The sequence below is a fragment of the Salmo salar genome, chromosome ssa04 (genome assembly GCF_905237065.1).
Source record: "Salmo salar chromosome ssa04, Ssal_v3.1, whole genome shotgun sequence".
Taxonomy (NCBI): domain Eukaryota; kingdom Metazoa; phylum Chordata; class Actinopteri; order Salmoniformes; family Salmonidae; genus Salmo; species Salmo salar.
The window spans coordinates 9,716,605-9,723,204 of NC_059445.1; positions in this window are offsets into that span (position 1 = coordinate 9,716,605).

Sequence of the window (6,600 nt, forward strand, 5' to 3'; positions counted from 1 at the left end):
CCTCATGGCCATCCATTATTAATGGGATCTGAAGGGGAGCTGGATATTCTTCAGGCTGATGATTCAGTCTTGGTAGGCATCCCAAATGGCACCCCGTTCTCAAATTGAGTGCACTACTTTTGACCAGTATGTACATGTATTATATTAAGTAGAATTCAACTGTGAAATCCACCAGTTATACCAGAAGAGGAAAATTATATAGGGCTTCATTCATCATACTTAGGTTATGTCCCAACTCACACCCTACTCCCTATTTAGTGCACTACTTTTGACCAGGGCCCATAGGGTTCTAGTCAAAAGTAGTGCACTATAATATATAGGGAATATGGTGCCATTTGGGACAAACCCAATTGAGTAGTTCGGCGGCAAAGTGAGGAAAAACGAGTCAGGGACAGAGTGTAACCTCAGTGCTCTCCATTCCCCAGTACATAACACCTTGGTCCAGTCAGGGACAGTGGAACCTCAGTACTATCCATTCCCCAGGACATAAAACCCTGGTCCAGTCAGGGACAGTAGAACCTCAGTGCTATCCATTCCCCAGTACATATCGCCTTGGTCCAGTCAGGGACAGTAGAACCTCAGTACTATCCATTCCCCAGGACATAAAACCCTGGTCCAGTCAGGGACAGTAGAACCTCAGTACTATCCATTCCCCAGGACATAAAACCCTGGTCCAGTCAGGGACAGTAGAACCTCAGTACTATCCATTCCCCAGTACATAAAACCCTGATCCAGTCAGGGACAGTAGAACCTCAGTACTATCCATTCCCCAGTACATAAAACCCTGGTCCAGTCAGGGACAGTGTAACCTCAGTGCTCTCCATTCCCCAGTACATAAAACCCTGGTCCAGTCAGGGACAGTAGAACCTCAGTACTATCCATTCCCCAGTACATAAAACCTGATCAGTCGGGACATTTCCCGTCATAAAACCCTGGTCCAGTCAGGGACAGTGTAACCTCAGTGCTCTCCATTCCCCAGTACATAAAACCCTGGTCCAGTCAGGGACAGTAGAACCTCAGTACTATCCATTCCCCAGGACTTTAAAACCTGGTCCTCCAGCGTCTCTCAGTCAGAAAGTGGCAAACCGTAAATTGACTCATGACAGTTGTGTGAGGGAATGACTCCTACATCTCTTCCCTGAAAATGTCTCTCCCCCACACTGCTGCTCAGGAGAGGACAGTTAACAGCATACTCAAAAATTAACTTCCTCTCTCCTTCCCTCTCACTCTGTCTCAAAAGAGCCATTTACTATCAACCGGCTAATTATAAAATGGCCGAGGTGGGGCATGGTGGAGGATAGTACAATACCTGTAGAGGATGTTATTATAAAAAATAAATGAATACATCTCTTCTTCTCTTCTCACCTTCAGTGGCTGCTTTCCAACTCGTTTTTTACTCCTCGTTGGCTGACTCCCTCCGGTCCCTACCGACATTGCTATTCTCATCACTCCGGTGATATTTTAAACGAATGAAAACAATATGCTTTCTGTCTGGTGTGTATAGATGGAGACAAGATATTCACTGTCTAATGAGTCTCAGTGTGGTGAGTTTAATGCATTTTCTAGAGGTTGGTTAGGAAACAAATCCTCTTCCTAATCACAATAGATGGGCTCGGTCACATTGAAGGCTTGAAGAGACAGCTATTGTAACACGACAACAGAGAAGAGAAGATTTGAGTAGAATATATTATAGGATGATTATAATAAGGGATTGTTTTTATGAAGTAACCATGGCGGCAGGGGCAGTGTGTGTTTCTCTATACCACAGTCTGACAGTCATAAGAATACAGTTCAGTAATGTAAAATCACTGTTTCAGTTATGGTTGAAATGCGTGGGTGGGAACTTTGTTGCGTCCCAACTGGGCACACAAAATGGTGGCGCCCCAGCTGACCTCAACCGCCGCTTCCTGGGTTTTTAACTGTCACATGACCAACTGGGCCCAGACCCAGAGGTGGTGGAGATGGTAGTTGGGAGAATGGCAGTGAGTCATGAGAGAGAGAGACACACACACAACCCAGCGGGGTGTTAATTACAGCGTACAAAGTGTGTTTTTCCCTCAAAGCCGCATCACTCTCCTCAGAGGGACACTGAGGCTCTGGGTCCGCGTCTTAAACATCCCTTGTTTCGCAGCTCAGCGCTCCGCACCGCGTCTCCGCCCGGTGTACACAGCAATTTATTTTAATGACATCCCACCCTGGGAGATGGTGTTTGTTGCTTTGCCGACGAGGTGGGGTCTGCATATATATATATTGATGTATACATTTACGGCACGGCTGGCTCTCACAGTGCAGCCACACCTGCAGCTACTGTTATGTTCAAAGACAACTAAAAATAAATGTCCTTTTTTTCTGTGAGTTACACACAAAGGAAAGCGAAAAAAAGTTGCGATTCTCTCGACTCATCTCTGTGGAGACCACAAGGGAGGGATGGGATATGCAAACGAGGCCTTGATTTCCTCTGTAACCGCGCTAACCTCTGGCACCGGCTTTCTTCTAAGGTTGTCGGCAGCCGAGCTCGTTGTTAGAGTCAGGTATAAAATAGCCCGTCGCCCCGGTAACGCCCCTGTAACATCTCCACTGGGCTATTTTTGGCGAACACACCCGACTAAGCACAAGAGCTGTGGTCCCTGCGGCAACGCGGCTGTTGCCGTCTCCGACGCTTCTGGTGGTTAAAGGAAGCCTCTCCAAGGATATGGGCTCGAAGACTAAGATGAGGGCTGGATGAAGTTTTCCAGAGGATAAAAATATTCATAAGGAAATAAGTTTAACGTCATCTTCCTTGATTAGGTAGGTGGAGGGGCCTTCCCTTGAATGAAATTATTCTGACTTTAAAGGATTTGTCCAACGATAGCATCTTGACTAAAACAGTGGCTCTTTAATATTGCACAGTACCAGTGGATGGTATCTTAAGACTTAGAGAGGATGTTTTTCCCTTCATTAATTAAAGGGCCATTTGATGTTTTGTTTATAGGGGAAAATAGGCTGGTGTTTCATGGAATGATCAAAGCTCATGTTCTGCCATCTTATTTTGGTTCCTGTTTGAAACTCCAGAGGAGAGCTGTTTGAGTGGTGTCGTGCCCTTCTGGTTCCCCTGGGGATCCGCTTCAGGCAGTGTTTGGTTCCACCTGAGCACTTTAATTAATTAATGAATAAGCGCCGATTAAACCGCTAATTGAAAAGTGATGAGTCATGATTGTCTTCTTTACTTTGCCCAGAGAGAGAGAGAGAGAGAGAGAGAGAGAGAGAGAGAGAGAGAGAGAGAGAGAGAGAGATATATATATAGTGAGCGAGATATAGAGATAGAGATATGGAGATAGAGATAGAAGTTAACTGAAAGACATGCTTGGATGTTTCATATGACTTCTCTTTCCCCCAGGGAGCTACTGTATGTTATTACCACAGCTAGTCAACATCATATCCAGTCAAATAATATTTCTAAATCATTAAAATGTGTATTTATGCTTGATTGAGCTGGCCTGGTTTAATGAACATATCGAATAGTCTCAAAAACGTCAAACCTCGTCCACCAGACAGGCAAAAAAGTATTTGAAAGATTTCAAATTTCGCCAAGTCTGATCATATCAGATATAATGTCTAGTCAAAAAAATGAACATATCTTTATTAAAAAAGATGAAAATAACTGTCAAAAAAAGCGCTATATTGTTAGGTGAGGTGATTGATTTTCTTAACTGAGGCTCCAGGTACATGTGTTTAAATGGGAGTGCTAGAAAGTTTCTCTCCACTTCTCAGATCAACGTGTGTACAGCCCTAGAAGAAAAAAATATATAGAAAATGCCTGAGCGACTTCAAAAACCCTCCGCCTCAATGCAGCAGAAATAAAAAATACAAAAAAGTGTGCAATTAAACGTTACTTTTGAAAATTATATTTAGAGGACATGAGAAGGAAATGCAAATTGTGTTTGTGAGTTATATAATTGCCTTGTTTTCGCTGTTTTTCCTCGACTCCCCTAGAGGATAAAATAAGGATCAAAATAAGATGGCCACTGCACTTGTGTCTGGTAGGAGTTTCCATGGAAATGTGAGTGACCACATATTAAGGTCTTGTCGTCTGTCCTCGGTTGCAACACTCATTAAAGTTCCAAACTGCCTCTGGAAGCAACGTCAGCACAAGAACTGCTTGTCAGGAGCTCCATTAAATGGGTTTCCATGGCCGAGCAACTGCCCACAAGCCTAAGATCATCATACGCAATGTCAAGCGCTGGTTGGAGTGATGTAAAGCTCGCCGCCATTGGACTCTTGAGCAGTGGAAACGCATTCTCTTGGAGTGATGAATTGCACTTCACAATCTGGCAGTCCGACGGACGAATCTGGGTTTGGCGGATGCCAAGAGAACGCTACCGGCCCAAATGCATAGTGCCAACTGTAAAGTTTGGTGGAAGAGGAATAATGGTCTGGGGCTGTTTTTCATGGTTTGGGCTAGGTCCCTTAGTTTCAGTGAAGGGACATCTTAATTCTACAGCATACAATGACATTTTAGACGATTCTGTGCTTCCAACTTTGTGGCAACAGTTTGGGGAAGGACCTTTCCTGTTTCAGCAGGACAATGCCCCCATGTACAAAGCGAGGTCTATAACGAAATGGTTTGTCGAGATCAGTGTGGAAGAACTTGACTGGCCATAACAGAGCTCTGACCTCAACCCCATCGAACACCTTTGGGATGAATTGCAACGCCGACTGCAAGCCATGCCTAATCACCCAACATCTGTGCCTGACCTCACTAATGTTCTTGTGGCTGAATGGAAGCAAGTCCTCGGAGCAATGTTCCAACATCTAGTGGAAAGCCATCCCAGAAGAGTGGAGGCTGTTATAGCAGAAAAGTGTGGATCAACTCTCAAATGAATGCCCATGACTTTGGAGATGAGATGTTCGACGAGCAGGTGTCTACATACTTTTGGTAATGTAGTGTAGGTTACAAAACCTTCTCTGTCATTGGTCACCAATAGATTTCCCAGCAGAAGTAGTTGTGAATATAAATCCTAGACGCAGGTGAGTAGTTCAAAAAGTAGAAAACTTGTCTTGAAAAATGCCTTGCTGCCAAATGATTACAAAGTCCCCATTGAATCTTCACATCTATGTTTTTCTATAGAGTCTGGTCCCAGAGGATTAACGGTATCCCACTGACCTGAAATGTACATCACTCGCCCAGACCTCTGCACTGACCTTTTTACAAGGAGCACGTGTGCGCCTAAGTTGGAAAATGTAGGAGCACACAAAGAAATTTAGGAGCACAATGAAAAATATTTCAGATAATAAAGCTAGAATCCTTCATTTTTCTAGGCGCACTGGTGTTCCTAAATAAACATTCCAGGTTGCACAGCTACATATTTAGGTGCATATGTGTGTAAAATGGTCCCACTGGGACCTGATCTGTATCTCATTGACTTGAACTGTATACCAATGTATAACAGTGTACCACTGACCTCTTTTACAGTACATTTCAGCTCACAAACCTGAAGAAAACAACTATTCTTAGATACAGTACATGCAACACTTTAAAGGGGAAATCTGGGATTGGTAAAACATTCTTTTACTTCTAAATTAATAATTTAAATGCTTAACTGATTCTTAAAGAATATAACTCATCAATAAACGTAGAAATGCATCAATGAATTTGAGAGGGTTTCCATTTCTCCAGCCCTATCCCTCATCTGATTACCAGAAAAAAGTGATGGGGTAACCACTTTGTTGTTGCTTGAATTCCAGATTGCCCTTTTAAAGTAGGTACCAGCAGACCTAACATCTAGCAGCACTGCAATATGCTGTAAAACCTACGGTGATGATCTGCTAAGAAGGAGTAACTAGCACAGCAGGGCTATGATTACCACTCACAAGCTGGGCTGCTTTGGTTCTGACTCAAATCTGTTTTTCCTCAGGCATTAAGTGGAGAAAATCTGACACCCTAGTCTGTGTGATTGACAGCGAAACTGACAGAACCGTCTTGCTTCGTTTACGTCATTGACGGTCCCTCATTATACAGTACTGACAGAGAGAGACGAGGGAGGAGAGAGAGGACGTGTCCAAATAACCATAGTAAATAGTATGACTTTGGGGCATGCAAAAATGTTAATGTTTTATAGTATGTGAAACTTTAAAAATGAAGTATGCTTTAAATGCCAGGATGTCATACTCTTTTCGACTTATCATCAAGTAGAATTCACTGCACACTATTTAGGAAGAGTAATCGTCTTTTCATACCTACACGTTTTCTTTTTACAACAGCTAATAAAATTAGAATAGGGGACGCACTTCACAAAAATGAACAAATGGCGGCGAACAAGCGTCATTGCCTTGATTTGATTTGTTGATTTGTGTCGCTTACTGCATTCGTGCTCACCAAACAGAACATTCTAAATAGTATGTAATATGATTAGTACCCAGTAGGGGGGGGGGTAAGCGAAAGACGCAGATAAATGAACAAAAGATGAACAAACAGATTTCAGTGGTAAACAACAGATCAGGTGGATGTTGATAATGTCCGCTGACAGACAGTCAGTCCTACGACAGATGGTGGTATTCCTTCTCATGTAACTTGGACGCTTTGATTAGATGTTTGTTTGGCCGCTAACTTGGCATCGTCCT